Consider the following 17,903-nt stretch of genomic DNA (forward strand, 5'->3'; position numbering starts at 1 on the left):
TTTAACTCTTACTGCAAGAACTAATCAACTAGGTTCCAGTACTTTTTTAAAAATAGATTTTAAAATACAATGTCCTTGTTTTTCCTTTTATTACCATTCCTCATATTTGAGTTAATGCATCATTGGTAGTGTTTTAAACCATAGCATCTACAATTGGTCTTTACTGCATTCTTTATTGCATACTTGAATGGAATTTTTCAAAGCCTAGAGGTTGTTCATATTTCCCAGTGAGATTTATGCAATAGAATTTGTAGAGTAAAAAAAGGGGGGGAATCAAGAAAAAAGAGTTGATGATTCTATTTAATGTAACCTTTGATTGCCACAGACTAACTCAGACCTAAAAAAAAATATCAAGTACTCAACTTAAGTCAATGAAACTTAAAGTCTTTTTTTCTTTTTTCTTTTTTTTTTTTTTTTTAATTCTCCATTGAAGTTCCAATTCCACCAGCCTTCACAAGTAGTTGCTTGGGAAGCCAGAATGCCTTCTAATCTCTTTTTCTGTCTCAATATCAAGGGCAACTTATTTAAGGAAATGTGCCTATCATAGATATTAAATGCCCAAAAATGTATTTATTGAATGAAAGGGCAATGTAAAAAAAAATCTAAGTAGACCTCAGTCTGTAAGATCCCTTTCAGCAATGGGCAAGTGCCTGCTAGTATCCAAGGCAATCAATACACTAGGATTGCTTTTACTAAGTGTTACATATTTTACAGGCATCAAGGTATAATGTAAAGCACAAAGGCATTAAAACCACACAGGCAAAGATTTCTAATCCCATCTCTGTGTGGCTATGAGCAAGTTCCTTGACCTACTGGGTTTTAGTTTCTTCTTATGAAAAAAAGGAGATGTAACCTTGGAAGGTGGCTGGTAGATTAGAAATAATGGATACAGAGCACCGGGTACATAATAGGCCTTCTATAATAGCTATTAGTAAAAATTCTTCAGCCCCAAATAGAAAGAACACTATTCCTTTTTAGGTACTGTTAGAAAGCCTATCTGATTCATGTTCTTTTAGTCTCACAGGGTAACCTTGCTCTTTCAGGCTTACTTTTTTTTTCTGTGAGAAGTTTCCATCATGTTCTCCTAGGAACTGAAACAGGAGCTGTTTTTCTGTCAAGGCTTGATGCTAAGCTCAGACCTCTCTTCCACTGACCTTCTCCATTTTTTCTGAACCAAAGTTTTGTATTTCAGACTGCTCCCAGTCAAGGTGGAAGGGGCTAGAAATACAATGCAGAATAAGATATGATCCCTGAACTTCAGATCTTCTAGTGTGTCGTGCCACTAATTCTCAGGTCTATTTTGGAGTGCCTCCAGCAGAGAGCCCAGAAACCCTAAATGCCCATATATCCTTAATAGACTGATTTACACAATTTGTGATGACCTTAGTTTCATTGCTTCTAAGACTATTAAAATAACATTTTAGAATAAAATCTGACTACCATACAATTGACAGTTGAGACTAGAAACAAAATATAGTGCCCTTTTTCTCTCCCAACACTTGCATCCTTAAACTGCTTTTGCAAATGAATAATAAACCATTTATTACAGAAATGTTTACTGGGAGGCTGCTGGAATGCTAGGCATACAGAGTTGACTAAAACAAACACTTTTCATAGAACACACATTTGAATCTTAGCCTTTCATGGAACATGTGTGGTATTTGCTGCTATATGTAGGTCATATAAATCATTTTTTTGGAAGCATTACTTTCTCTGTTCTGCAATTGTTTTCTTTGGAAATCATCAATAATCTGCTAACTGGGCATCATTGCAGGTATTATAACCATTCATCAGAAATTTCAGATCCCTTTCTCAGGGCACAGGTAAGACCCAAAGTCCTATTTAGGCTAGAATGACCACCTTAGGTTAGAATTGTATCCAAGACATTTATTATTCTTTTATTTTTGAACTAGAAAGCTGGACTGAAACACATTTCAACAAAAGGAGAGTGTGGGCTTTTATTTTGATCCTGGAAACAAGATATCAAAGATATCAGTTTCTTTTCTTTTCTGCCTGAAGCAATTTACTTGTTTCATTTAATAGTTAACCCCTCCAGAAAAAAAATAAATAAAAACAAAACAAAAGGAAACATAACAAACTTTTCAAGGTAAATCTGTAAGTTGTTTTCTCAGAGAGTTAATGATTTGGTCAGCTGAAGCTTGATCCACAATAGAGTTAGAGCTACAAAGGTTGTTTCAGGTTTTACATAATGGAAAGAGAGAGCTCAGGAGTAACCCAATGAGTTAAAATCTTGACTTTGCCACCTGGCTGCTATGCAGCATTGGGTAAGTTTCCTATCTGCAGTAAGCTGAAATTTTCACATCTTTAAGATAAAAATAATATTACCTATCATATAGAGAGTTGGGAACAAATGAATGCCATAAGCAAAACACCAAATACTGTGACTAGAACATAGTAAATATTCATTGAGTACTAATGTTCCCATGTTATTATCGCTCATAAATATTTCAATAAAAAGAGAATCAATATTTGAAAAAAAAGTAGTTGAATTGTGAATAGTGCATTGGAAATTCAGAAGAGGTAGCATTTTTGCTGAACCTAAAAAATGGGATCTGGAAAGGACTTTCAAGATTTTTCTATTTATGTGAATCTTCCTCCTTCCTAACCTAACAGAGAATGTTGAAGAGATTTTTGTTGAAAACTTGCATTATAAATTTCTCCACTTTTAGATAAAAATAGCTTACAGATTAAAAATGACATTCAAACTCAGAAAACCATCATTTGACTTGCAGTTGCTTGTATGGCCAAAATTGTTTCAGACAAGAAAAATTTAGATACATAAAATTAAGGAACACAGGATTTCCAGAGTTTTGCTTTCTCATGGATAAATACTGTCTCTCATTTGCAATATGTCATAATTTTTTTGAGTGCTAGATAAGTCTATTTAAATAAAATTAATTTTTCCCACTACTGTGTAAGAATAAAGAATAATATGGAGTAAAATAATACTCTAAAGAGAAAATAATATAGAGTTTTACCCTTAAAAAACAGAATGCCTTGAGACTTACTTGTTCTCATTTTACACTCTGTAAAATCATCTTCAAAATATCCAGCTCAGCCTCTGTAATGAGAACAAATGATAAAATGTAATAGATTATGTCTGGATAAAAGCACACACACGTATTTAGTGTTCTTTAACACTAATTCCTCTCTGTTGAAGAAGAGGACTTTAATAGTTGCTATGAACAGTGACCAGGAGGCCAAACAGAAGGATTGTACTTACCACCTTCCTGTTTATTCCTACTTTATTAAGCCTTGATATTGGTCAAGTAAGACAAGTTTTGCTTGTTCCCTAATATTGTACTTCCTTCATCTTCACTGAGTATTTCAAATCATTTATAAACTTGGAAGATGAGATGAAATATAATGCCTGGAGGGAGTAGAGAAAAAAACTGTTTTGCTAATATAATCTTGTTATCTTTTCTCATCTGGTAGGAAACTAAGTGTTGCCTTTACCTTTGGGCAACAGGGAGCTGTGCTAAGCCTCTGGAGTTTAAAATATTGTGTTGGGTTTCTATCTGAGAAAATACTAACAACTGTAAACGCTAAAGCCGGGGGGCTGAAAGTGTTTCATTGAAAATCGTATGGAAGAATAGGCCTGTGGTCAGAAGAATTTCACTTCTCTTGATTGAAATTCAGCCTAAAAACCCAAGGAATTCAGGAGTGTGAAAGCCATATGTTTATCCACACCAGCATGCTAACAGAAGTACCAAAGAAACTTTACCTTATAAAAACTTCATGATTGATATTACCCTAGTTTTGCTGCTGTGAAATTTGAGGATTACAATTTTTGGTAAATTAACAAGACTTCACAGCTGATAAGTGGTGAAAAAGATTCTATTTTTGTTTGTTGGTCTCAAATTTTAATTTACTATTCAAGTTCGTTAACATAAAGTGTAATATTGGTTTCAGGAATAGAATTTAGTGATTCATTACTTTCATATAACACCCACTGCTCATAGCAAGTGCCCTCCTTAATACTCATCACCCATTTAGCCTGTCCCTCACCCACCTCCCCTGCAGCAACCCTCCATTGGTTCTCTATAGTTAAGAGTCTCTTATGGTTTGCCTACCTATTTTTTTTCTCTTTTTCACTTACCTTATGTTCATTTGTTTCTTGAAGTCCACATTTGAGTGAAATCATACAGTATTTGTCTTTCTTTGACTTATTTTGCTTAGCATACTACACTCTAGCTTCATCCAAATCATTACAAATGGCAAGATTCAATTCTTTTTGATGGCTGAGTGTGTCTGTGTGTGTGTGTGTGTGTGTGTGTGTGTGTGTATAACATATATATACACACACACACACATAACATATACATAATATTTATTCTTCATCCATTCATCCGTCAATGGACATTTGGGCTCTTTCCATAATTCAGCTATTGATGATAATGCTGCTATAAACATCAGGGTGCATGTGTCCCTTCAGACCAGTGTTTTTGTATCCTTTGGATAAATACCTAGTAATACAATTGCTGAATTGCAGGGTAGGTCTATTTTTACCTTTTGAGGAACATCTATATTGCTTTCCACAGTGGCTGCACCAGTTTGCATTCTCACCAACAGTGTAAGAAGTTTTCTCTTTCTCCACATTCTTGCCAACATCTGTTGTTTCCTGTGTTGTTAATTTTAGCCATTCTGAAATGTGTGAGATGGTATCTCATTGTGGTTTTGATTTGTATTTCCCTGATGATGAGTGGTGTTGAGCATCTTTTCATGTCTGTTAGCCATCTGGGTGTCTTCTTTGAAAAATGTGTATTCATGTCTTCTTACCATTTCTTAAGTGGATTATTATTTTTTTTGGATGTTGAGTTTCATAAGTTATTTATAGATTTTGGTTATTAACCTCTTATCAGATGTGCTATTTGCAAATATCTTCTCCCATTCTGTAGGCTGTCTTCTAGTTTTCTTGTTTCTTTCCTTGTTCAGAAGCTTTTTTATCTTGAAGTCCCGGTCGTTCATTTTTGCTTTGATTCCTTTGCTTCTGGAGACATATCTAGTAAGAAGTTGCTACTGCCAATGTCAAAGAAGTTGTTGCCTGTGTTATTCTCTAGGTTCTTGAGGGTTTCAGGTCTCCCATTTAGGTCTTTCATTCATTTTGAATTTATTTTTGTGTGTGGTTAAAGAAAGTGGTCCAGTTTCATTTTTCTGCATATTGCTGTCCAGTTTTTCCAATACCATTTGTGGAAGACACTGTCTTTTTTCCACTGGATAATCTCTCCTGATTTGTTGAAGATTAGTTGACCATATAGATGTGGGTTCTACTCTGTTCCATTGATCTATGTGTCTGTTTTTGTGTTATTACTATACTGTCTCAATGACTACAGCTTTGTAATATACCTTGAAGTCCAGAATTGTGATGCCTCCAGCTTTGCTTTTCTTTTTCAAGATTGCTTGGGATATTCAAGGTCTTTTGTGGTTCCATACAGATTTTAGAATTGTTTGTTCTAGGTCTATGAAAAATTCTGGTGGTATTTTGATAGGGATTTCATAAAAAGTGTAGATTGATGGGGCACCTGGGTGGTCAGTTGGGTAAGCGACTGACTCTTGATTTCAGCTCAGGTCATTATCTCAGTTTGTGAGATGGAGCCCCACATTGAGGTCTGCATTGACAGTGCAAAGCCTGCTTGGCATTGTTTCTCTACCTCTCTCTCTCTCTGCCCCTCCTCTGTTCATTCTCTCTCTCAAAACAAATAAATAAACATTAAAAAAATATATAGATTGCTTTGGGTAGTATGGACATTTTAACAATGTTTTTTCTTCTAATCCATAAGCATGGAATATCTTTCTATTTCTTTGTGTTATCTTCAAATTCCTTCATAAGTGTTCTATTGTTTTCAGAATATAGATCTTTTACTTCTTTGGTTAGGTTTATTCCTAGTTATCTTATGGTTTTTGGTACAACTGTAAATGGGATCCATTCTGGAATTTCTGTTTCTGCTTCATCACTATTAGTGAATCGAAATGCAGCAGATTTTTGTACATTGATTTTATATCCTGTGACTTTGCTGAATTTGTGTATCAGTTCTTGAATTTTTTTTGGTGGAGTTTTTCAGGTTTTCTACATTCAGTATCATGTTGTCTGTGAAGAGTTTGACTTCTTCCTTGACAATTTTTATGCCTTTTATTTCTTTTTGTTGTCTGATTGCTGAGGCTAGAACTTCTAGAACTATGTTAAATGACAATGGTGAGAGTGGACATCCCTGTTTTATTCATGACTGTAGAAGAAAAACTCTCAGTTTTTCTCGATTTAGGATGATATTTGCTGTAGGTGTTTCATATATGGTCTTTATGATGTCGAGGTATGTTCTCCATCCCTACTCTGTTGAGAGTTTTTATCAAAATACTTTATTTTGTCAAATGCTTTTTCTGCATCTATTGAGAGCATCATATGGATTTATCCTTTCATTTATTAATGTGGTGTATCATGATTGATTTGCAAATATTGAACCACCCTTGCAACCCAGGAATAAATTCCACTTGATCCTGGTGAATCATTCTTTTAATGTGCTGTTGGATTAAATTTTCTATTATCTTGTTGAGAATTTTTGCATCCATGTTCATCAGTGGTATTGGCCTGCAGTTCTCCTTTTTAGTGAGGTCTTTGATTTTGGAATCAATGTACTGCTGATTTCGCAGAATGAATTTGGAAGTTTCCTTCCATTTCTATTTTTTGTTATGGTTTGAGAAGAATAGGTATTAACTTGTCTTTAAATGTTTGGTAAAATTCCCCTGGGAACCATCTGGCCCTGGACTTTTGTTTGTTGGGAGATTTTTGATTACTGATTCAATCTCTTTGCTGGTTATGGATCTGTTCAAATTTTCTATTTCTTCCTGTTTCAGTTTTGGCACTTTGTATGTTTCTAGGCACTTATCCATGTCTTCCAGATTGCTCAGTTTATTGGTGTATAATTTTTCATAATATTCTCTTATAAATGTTTGTATTTCTGTGGTGTTGGTTGTGATCTCTACTCTTTCATTCACGATTTTATTTATTTGCATACTTTTTCTTTTCTTTTTGATAAGTCTGGCTAGGAGTTTATCAATTTTATTAATTATTTCAAAGAACCATCTCTTAGTTTTGTTGACCTATCCTACTGTGGTTTTTTTGTTTGTTTCTCTATCATTTATATTTGTTCTAATCTTTATGATTTCCCTTCGGTTGGCCTTAGGTTTTATTTGCTGTTCCTTTTCTAGCTCCTCTAGGTTAGGTTGTGTAATTGAGGCTTTTCTTCTTCCTGTGGTAGACCTTTATTGCTATATACTTTCCACTTAGGACTGTTTTTCCTGCATCCCAAAGATTTTTAACTGTTGTGTTTTCATTCTCATTTGCTTCTATGTATTTTTTAAATTTCTTCTTTGATTTTCTGGTTAACCCATTCATTCTTTAGTAAGATGTTCTTTAACTTCCATGTATTTGTGGTCTTTCCAAGTTTTTTCTTGTGGTTGACTTCAAGTTTCAAGGCATTATGATCTGAAAATATGCATGACATGTACTCAATCTTTTAGTACTTGTTAAAGCTCATTTGTTACCCAGTATGTAATCTATTCTGGAAAATGTTCCATGCACACTCAAGAAGAATGTGTATTCTGCTGCGTTAGGATAAAATGTTCTGAATATATCTCTTTAGTTCATATAGTTCAGTGTGTCATTCAAAGCCATTGTTTTTTGTTGATTTTCTGTTTAGATGATCTGTCCATTGCTGGAAGTGGAGTGTTACTGTCCCCTACTATTATTACATTATTACTAATGAGTTTCCTTATGTTTATTATTTATTGTTTTGTATATTTAGGTGTTTCCAGTTGGGGGCATCAATATTTTCAATTGTTAGATTTTCTTGTTGGATAGATCCCTTCACTATGATATAGTGCTCATTTCATCTCTTGTTACAGTCTTTGGTTTAAAATCTAGTTCGTCTGATTTAAGTATGGCTAGTCCAGCTTTCTTTTGATGACCACTAGCATGATAAATCGTTCTCCATCCTTTTACTTTCAATCTGAATGTGTCTTTACATCTAAAATAAGTCTCTTATAGACAGTAAATAGATGGGTCTTGTTTTGTTTTGTTTTGTTAATCCATTCTGATACCCTATGCCTTTTGATTGGATCATTTAGCCCATTTGCTTTCAGAATGATTATTGATAGGAATTTAGTGCATTTTATTACCTGTAAAATCAATTTTTCCTGGAGATTTTCTCTACTCCTTTCTATATTGCTTACGGTCTTTCTTTTCCACTGAAAGAGTTCCCTTTAGTATTTCTTGCAGGTCTACAGGAACCTGGGTGGCTCAGTCAGTTAGGCATCCGACTTTGGCTCAGGTCATGATCTCATGGCATGAGTTTGAGCCCCACATCAGGCTCTGTGCTGACAGTCAAGAGCCTGGAGACTGCTTTGGATTCTGTGTCTCCCTCTCTCTCTGCCCCTCCTCAGCTTGCACTCTGTCTCTCTTTCTGTCTCTCAAAAATAAATAAACATTAAAAAAAGTTTTTAAAAATTCTTGCAGGTCTTTAGTGGTCACAAACTCCTTTATTTTTGTTTGTCCCTGAAACTCATTATCTATTCTTCTATTCTGAATGACAGTATTGCTGGATAAAGTATTCCTGGCTGCATATTTTTCCCATTCAGCACTTTGAATGTATCATGCCACCCCCTTCTGGCCTGCCAGTCAAATTTCTGTGGAGAGATCTGCTGTAGGTTAGGATTTTTGTTTCCCTTGCTGCTTTTAAGATTCTTTTCTTATGTCTGTGTTTTACAAATTTTACTATCCTATATCTTGGTGTTGGCCTGCTTTTATTAATTTTGATGAGAGTTCTCTATGCCTCCTGGATATCAATGTCTGTTTCCTTCCCCAGATCAGTGAAGTTTTCAGCTATAATTTGCTCACATAAACCTTCTGCCCCTTTCCCTCTCTTCTTCTTCTGGGACTCCTATGTTACAAATGTTATTTTGCTATATGGAGTTGCTGAGTTCCCTAAGCGTACATTTGTGATCCAATATTTTTCTTTCCCTCTGCTTTTTAGCTTCATTATTTTCCATATTTTTATCTTCTATATCACCTAATCATTCCTCTAATTCTTTCATCCTTTTGTTCATTACATACAGTTGGTTTTGAATCTTGGTTATAGGATTATTTATTTCATCCTCACTGGTTTTAAAGTCTTTTATCTTTGTGGTAAGGGATTGCCTGGTGTCTAGTATACTTTTCTCAAGCTCAGCTAGTATCCTTATGATTGTTGTTTTAAATTCTAGATTAGGCATATTACTTATATATGTTTTGATCAGATCCTTGGCCATGGCCTCCTCCTGTTCTTTCTTTTGGGATGAATTCCTCTGTCTTGGCATTTTTATCTAAGTCTCTATCTTCTTCTCTGTGTTAGGAAAGCCAATTATGTTTCTTGCTCCTGAGAGTAATGGCTATATTAAGAAAAGATCATATACTGTTCAGGGCCTCGTGCTTCAGGAAGTGTTTCTGGTGTATGCTGTGTGTACTCTGTTGTTGTATTTTGGCTGCTCTTTACATCACATCAGTCTCTGCAGAGTTTGAGGCTTGATCCTGTTTCCCCTAGAGCTGAAGCTGCAACACTCTACGGTCAGTAGACTTGGTGGGTGTGGGGGGTTTGTGCTGGTCTTACAGGGAGGGGTGCACTGCTGCTCTGACTCTCAGGCACATTTGCCCTAATTAAAAACCACCTTCAGAGTGTAGGAGGGTGGGGTTTGGTGTAGGGAGCTCAAGCCTCTACTGTGTGCATTGTGCTGCTCACTGAAGTCCGTCTGTGCTGATGGGGGTGGGGGGGATGGCATCTGCCTGCTCTCATCCCCAGTGAGGGGAGTTCACACCTTCCACTGTTCAGGAAGCCTGAACAAAAAAGTGAACTATCTTCCCTTGTGTATCCCAGGCATCCCTCAGATCCCTGGCTTCACCTTTTGTGTGTCCAAGCCATCTGCCCGCCTGATGGCACAGTGCTCCTCTGTTTTATTTTGGATGCACTGACTGGGTATCAAAACTCCAAATTTTAGGGACCCAACATGGCACGGACTCATGCTGATCCTCGGGGGGAGGGGGTCTTGCCCCACTGTGGTTTGTGCTCTTTTGTCCTGGAAGGTCAGTTGTGTGAACGTGCAGGGGCTTGGAGTTCATGGTAAAGCACAGTAAAGAGCCTGTGTCCAGGTTAGCTGCAGTCAGCAGGTGCTTCTGCTCCTGTGCTAATAAATAGGGTAGCTTAATGGTGCCTTCTGGATCTTTATTCCCTTGTGAGACAGTGCCACCTCTCCCAAATGCCCTCGAAGAAGGAGAACTGTGTCTCCCAGTGTGACCAAGGGCATCCTCAGACCATGTAGTCTGCTCCTAGGCCTCTGCCTTCCTTCTCCATTGGAGCACCACTACACCTCTGGGCTCCACCCTAGTGATGGCACAGACCTCTAAAACTTCAGACTTTGAGTTTCACTGCTGCTTGTAAAAACTTACAGTTATCAACCCCTCTTGTTTTCCAAGTCAATGGTTTTGGGGAAGTGTTTTTCATGTGCAATGCCCTGTGTGCTGCTTTCTGTCTCTCTCTCCCTCCCTGACATCTCTCTGTGATCGTGGTCCCTTTCCCTCCACAGCACCCCCAATTCTTTTCTCCTCCAAATCACATCTCTGCACCTCCTATCTTCCATCACGTGGCCTCTTTTCTCCCTCTACTTGTGAAGTCTTTTTCTCAGTCTTCAGATCGATTCATTAGTGTTCTGAATGATGTGATATTTAAATTTTTTATTACATTTCTTTATTTTTGAGAGGCAGAGAGAGACAGAGTGTGAATGGGGGAGGGGCAGAGAGAGAGGGAGACACAGAATCCGAAGCAGGTTCCAGGCTCCCAGCTGTCAGCACAGAGCCTGACACGGGGCTCGAACTCATGAACCACCATGAGATCATGACCTGAGCCAAAGTCGGATGCTTAACTGACTGAGCCACCCAGGCACCCTGTGAATGATGTGATATTTACCTAGCTGTGTTTGAGGAATGAGGCAAGCATAGGGTCTCCTTACTACTCTACCACCTTAACTCCTTTTCTCCCCCAAGATTCTCTTTGATCAAACTTTACTCAGGCCCCTATGAGCCCTCTTCTGTAAGCCTGGACCATCATGGCCCCTGTCCTGCTGGGCCTGAATAGCCCAGTGTTTTAGCAAGAATCCTGCTAAGCCAATTAAAGAGACTCCCTCACCCTTGATAACTGGTTAAATTCTTCATCCTTTGGCTTTGATGTAATTATTGTTGGTCTGACTTCAGACAAATCCTAAATCAGTTTAGTGAGAATTCCCCGTATGCTTGATGTCTCCCCTTGTTAATTTTCCATCCACAAACCACCCCCTTCAACCTGCTCCTTAGCTATGTTTTCTTTTCTTTGTTATAGTTGGAGTTGAGCTCTATTTCTTATCCCTATTGCCATAGTACTGAAACCTATCACAGTGGTCTAGAATAGTCTTTGTTACCATTTTAACAAGTGTCAGAATAACTTTTTCTTTAATAGTAGTAAAACCAAGAATGGAATCAAATCTGCTAAACTCAGAATCTTTGTTCTTTTTTTTTAAATTATTATATCTCAACACTTGATACTTATATTCACTAATATCAAATTTGTTTTGTTATGCATACATATTTAAAATATTCTTTTTATTTTTATTTTTTTCTTTTCCTTTTATTTTTATTTTTTCCAGTATATGAAATGTATTGTCAAATTGGTTTCTATACAACACCCAGTGCTCATCCCAAAAGGTGCCCTCCTCAATACCCATCCCCCACCCTCCCCTCCCTCCCAACCCCCATCAACCCTCAGTTTGTTCTCAGTTTTTAACAGTCTCATATGCTTTGGCTCTCTCCCACTCTAACCTCTTTTTTTTTTTTTTCCTTCCCCTCCCCCATGGGTTTCTGTTAAGTTTCTCAGGATCCAGTGAAATAAGCCATATAGAGAAAGACAGATACCATATGGTTTCACTCTTATGTAAAATATTCTTTTTAAATGCAGCAGATAGTTGGGGCGCCTGGGTGGCTCAGTCGGTTGAGCCTCTGACTTCGGCTCAGGTCATGATCTCATGGCTCGTGATTTCAAGCCCTGTATCAGGCTCTGTGCTGACAGCTTGGAGCCTGGAGCCTGCTTCGGATTCTGTGTCTCCCTCTCTCTCTGCCCCTCCCCCACTTGTGCTCTGTCTCTCTCTGTCTCAAAGGTAAATAAACATTAAAACAAAACTTATAAAAAATAAAAAAAAAATAAAAGCAACAGATAGATAATTCTATATTTTTGGTTAGCAAAGACCAAGAGACCTAAATTTTTTTCAAAATTACTTTTTCATGTTGCAAAAGTATAATATAGTCTATTTCCTTTTATAAACATCTCTTCAGCCTTTTGGTCTATGGGCTCAGTATCTTCTCTAAAGCATGCAATGAATTTACCTTTATTCAAATATTCTTAATATTAACACAAGGAGAATTAGCAAATTATTTGTTAATTGACTTAATTTTTATAACTTTTTCTACTTTCTCGATAATTATATTAGCTAACATGTTGCATAGAGTTGTATGCAATATATTTGTTTAAAGGAATTATTATATGAAAGTAGGCTTCCAAAGAATAAGGGTTTTTATTTACTTAATGCCTACATTCATGCATGTGTAGTAATATTTGTAAGTATTATTACTGATGTGAAAAAATTCAACAAAATTCTTATTAGAAAAAATTTTTTGAGGTAGCTTTGATGTCACCATTTCATCACAAGTATAAACAGTCAAATAGAGATGATGACCAAAATCTGTGGTCCTCTATTTTGGTTATTTTTATTTAAAAAAAAATTTTAATGTTTATTTATTTTTGAGGGAGGGGAGGGGCAGAGAGAAAGGGAGCCAGAAGATCTGAAGAAGGTTCTGAACTGACTGTAGAGAACCTGATGTGGGCCCCAACTCACCAACCATGAGATCATGACCCAAGCCAAAGTTTGACTCTTAACTGACTGAGCCACCCAAGCACCTTTATTTTGGTTATTGTTAAAATAGGGTTTGTCACTTTGATCACTTTTGTTCTTTTCATTAGACAAGAGTATGTTTCTTTTCCTTAATGGTTGACACTTTTCTTCTATTTCATTAATAACTTTCATTTTCCTGATGTTATTGCTACAAAATAGCTTTCTGCTTTCCTTAAAGTGATCATATGCTTTCCGTGGCTATAAAAGATCATGCCTAAATTCTGTTCTTTGCTATGTCACACAAACAATAGGTTTTTAAAGTTTTTCTTAATAATAATATTTTATTTTTTATCTAATGTAAGAAAAAATTCAGATAAGCAAATCTATGTTCAATCACAAATATTTTATTTATACTAATTTTATAAGGTAAAATATAAGGAAAAATTATTTCATAATTTTTGAATGAAACAATTACTAGTGACTTAAGCAATAATTGGTGATGCTATCATTTCACAACCACTGTATGTGATAACTATTATAATGCCAAAATTTGAATTAAGAGTTAGTTTACTTCTCTGAATTTCCATAATTAGTAAGTAATAAACCTTAGGCTTGAAACCGAGTCTTTTAACCATAAATTCAAAGCATTTTATACATTATCTTCTCAAATGTATGCTATGAGAATAAATATTTATTGTTGATGTTTAATAAGAGCTGTTTGTATCTATGAATCTGTTTCTCTGCACTTTAGGATTGTTCTCACTATTCCTTGAAGAATATTGAAAAGAAAGCTTGGGTGTTTGAGTAATAAATGCTAAAGATATCTAGTTTTTATTTAAGGAGACCTACTTTGTTATAGAAAAATAACATTATTTTAAGGTACATTTATGCAGTATCAACCAAAGCATGTCCAAGATCAGAAATCTTCAGCTTGTATGTATACTTTAACAAGTATGCCATTTGCTTTAATTATTTTTTAATATTTACTCCCTTTTGTTTAATAATGTCATATATATATAGTACAGATTTAAAATCATCTTAAAAACACTACATCTATAATATGTGTCTTTGGCCTGCTCAAAACTCATTCAGCCCACCCTTGTTTATCAATAGCTCCTAATCCATACCTCCTGCTGCTCCTTGTTCCAATAAGCTCAAACAACACTAGCATCTGTCTGTAGCAAATATGCTCAGAATTCTCTAGCACATGCTGATGAAAACCAAACAAGAAGTGAATAGAATGTGGATTTAAAAGTGCTTTGAAATTCTTTTGGGCTTGCTACTTTATTCTTATTAGACCCCTGCCTGACTCCCATCAAGCTCAACTCAATTTCATTTAAGCCTTTGGCATACAGACTGCATTTGTCATCACAGCTGATAAAGGCAGAATTTATACGATTATACTGATTTTTGCAACTTTTCTACTGAATTCAATTTGAAGTCACTTCTAATATACAATATGCAAAGGAATATGGCCTCCAAATACAAATTTACAGCACTTGGTAGTATCCATCTTGAGTGAGAATGAGCTATACTCCATCAGATAAGAGTCGATATTAGTATTACAAAAATTCATAAGGTATTTACCACAGACTGGGTCAGAATTCTGTTCAGCATTGAATTTGGGGCTGAAATCTCCATTTCAGCCTAGCGGCAGTCTTACCTGTGTTTAATGATTTTATTACATTTCAGTACAAACAGCCTCAATTTTTAAAGGTTAATCTTCCTGAAAATATTCAAAGCAGATTTCATCAGAAAATATCTCTTCCTATTCACAGTTGTATGGAGAGCAAATATCCACACAGTGCTTTTCAAATAAATGAAGAAGAAGCCTTCTTCCAAGAGTGTACCATTCAGATAAGACTGACATGTAATGAGATCTAATGAGTGATCAGTCAGGTGGTTTCTCTCTTACTTTCTCCTTTTATTATTAGTTCAGAGTAGCATGACAAACAGGGTGGTAGAAAAATATATGAGATGCTGCATTATGAATGAAAGGTATATGTAAGTGACGGATCACTAAATTCTACTGAAACGAATGCTAAAGTATGTGTTCACTAACTTGAATTTAAATAAAATATTGGAAGAGGAAAAAAAAAGAAACAGTATAGAAAATAGAAGGAAATATTCAATGTTTAATATAGAAAAGGAAAACCATCTTGAAAGAAACAAGAAAATATTTACACTTTCATGAATGGGCACTCCTGGTTTACATCTAATGAGACTTTTTACATCTTTAATTTTTTTACCTTTCTGTTTTCGAGATGGCAGAAATATTACCTCTCCAACAACAATTTGAACTAATTCTATAATATTCAAGGGCATTAAAATCTAATTGTCTGGCAAATGAAAAAAAATGCAAAAGTGATAAAACTAATCTTTGATTGTTATAATGAATGAGGCTTGGATTTGAAGCAATCATATTGCTTAAGACTACCAAACACTGAGAAATACTGTTGAGAATCCTTTGTCATTCTTCTTTCAGTTTCACTTTGATTTGTATCCCTAAAAACATCTAAAAAATTATTGGAGCATGATGTTAAATAGTGAATGCTAGACATAATGGTATTAGAATTTCATGCATAAGCATAAGGATTTGCTTTTTTCTCCCCCTTCTCTTCTTCCCTCCCTCCCTTCTTCCCTCCCTCCATTTGTCCTTCCTTCCTTCGTTCCTATTCAGTTCTTAAGAAATACAAATAAAATGAATATAGACTCTCAGTTTAGAATGATTTCATGAAAATAAGTTGCATTGACAAAATTGCCTAAAAGAAGATTGAATCTGAAATAACATAATTTATCAAATTTTTATTATCCATTTTACGTAATATAAATATTATTTATATACGTATTTTTTCTTTTTTTTTTTAATTTTTTTTTTAACGTTTATTTATTTTTGAGACAGAGAGAGACAGAGCATGAACGGGGGAGGGTCAGAGAGAGAGAGAGACACAGAATCCGAAACAGGGTCCAGGCTCTGAGCAGTCAGCACAGAGCCTGACGGGGGGCTCGAACTCACGGACCACGAGATCATGACCTGAGCCGAAGTCGGACGCTTAACCGACTGAGCCACCCAGGCGCCCCTATACGTATTTTTTCAAAAATACCGTATAATAGAGGAAATCTCTATGGTTATACCTATGTAGACATTTGCAGATAAGTCATGGGAAAACTACGAACCAAATAAGGTTTTCTTTATAGAAGCCATATTTTTCATTTTGTCCCCTGCTCCATTTTCTGTTCTCCTATTGTCACCATTTCAGGCCTAACCTCTCTTGTCTCATAGAGATCGTTATTGCTCTGATCTGTTCTTCATCTTAGGCTGAACTTTGGCTGCAATATATCACATTCCTTTAGATCTCTGCTTCTAGGTGACACGTAAGCAACTTGTGCATAGCTAATATGTCCTTATTAAGACAGAAAAAGAGATCACTAAAACATTCACCAAAAATCATCTGGAAATTTCCCCATCCATTTGGCAAGAGACTGTCTTTAGCATCCAGCAGAGATGGCCATGTAGTCTCTTCCCAAAGGTATCTGAATGAAAAGTCTCTATTACTTGCATCCCCTGATTTTCCATTATTTAGTAGACTGACAATCAAGATTTTCTTCTTGGGCTCACCTGAATCCTTTACTGCCTTTATTTAATTCCACTGCATCAATCCATTCGTCTGAAGAGAATCCATTAAATAGCACTTCCATAAAGACTGAAAAAGAAAGTCTTTATTTTTATAATACACAAAATTATATAAATTCCCATAGAAGAAAGAATTTGGGTCATAGGCACAGAAATGAATACCATCAATTGGAAGAGTCCCATGTATTAGAAAAAAAAAAGCTAAAATAGACTTTAGTATACATATGTCTTTTCTTACACAAAACCAGACAATTGCAAGTTTGAGCAGCTTATTATATAGTCATTGCTGCCTCTTCAATAACTCATTTTGATATTTTGTAATTTGCCAAAATGTGCCTTTGTGATCCCACAGGCTCTTAACTACTTTGTAATGAGTGTGTATGAACAGATGGAAAATGTTTTCAATTTCAGAGAAAACCACTAATGGATGTCACCAGCTATTAGGAAAGCTCAGGTGGCTCCATTTTCCAAGGAAAGGTATTGTCATAAAACTCTTCATTTTTTAATGAAATGTTTGCTCATTTATACCTAGATGGTAATTTAAGACTTCAGAAGTCTAAACAGATTAGAACTATAGTTGGAAATTATTCAGTGCTAAATAGCCTGGAAATCTAATCTCAAGAATCTCACCTGAAAACAGTAGTAATGTAACTACTCTAACAGGTCATTTTATTAGAACAACATGAATTACTATAAAAACAATTTCCTCAAAAGAAGTGGTGGAAAGAATTTAACTAAAAAATCAAATGCATGCTTGAGCCTTGGTAACAATCTCTCTTTTAAAGTGAAGAGGAGTACACCTTCTATTTTCAGTTTGCATCCCAAGCAAATACATCTTCTCAAAGAAATATACATAAAAGGAATGATTATAAGAGAGGTTGTTTCTAAAGTATAGTCCATTTCACGTTCAAATGATATTTACTAGTTCAAAATGCAGAGCCATTAGCTGTTAACTATCCCCTCAAAATTCAGAACAGCTTCTTCTTTCACGAGGCTCTTAGTCTAATATCCTGTGGAAGAAATAGGCTGAGTTCTGGCATAATTAGTTTATTTTGGTCCATTGTTACCCTCTTTTTAACTTGGTAAAACTTTGGTCAAAAAATAAATGCAATATACCATCTGTGCAATGATTGATCTAGCATGTGTTTATTTATTTAGAGCTCCACCAACAAGAATTATTTATATGCAGGTTAGGAAAGAATGGAGCTAGCAATTATTTTCTAGCAAAGCAAATTCCTATAATTTTAAGGATACTTTTATGGTTCTATTTCTCCCTTACTTAGATATGAAATTTTCAATATATATTTTA

This window comes from Panthera uncia, chromosome B1 (assembly GCF_023721935.1).
Source record: "Panthera uncia isolate 11264 chromosome B1, Puncia_PCG_1.0, whole genome shotgun sequence".
Lineage (NCBI taxonomy): Eukaryota > Metazoa > Chordata > Mammalia > Carnivora > Felidae > Panthera > Panthera uncia.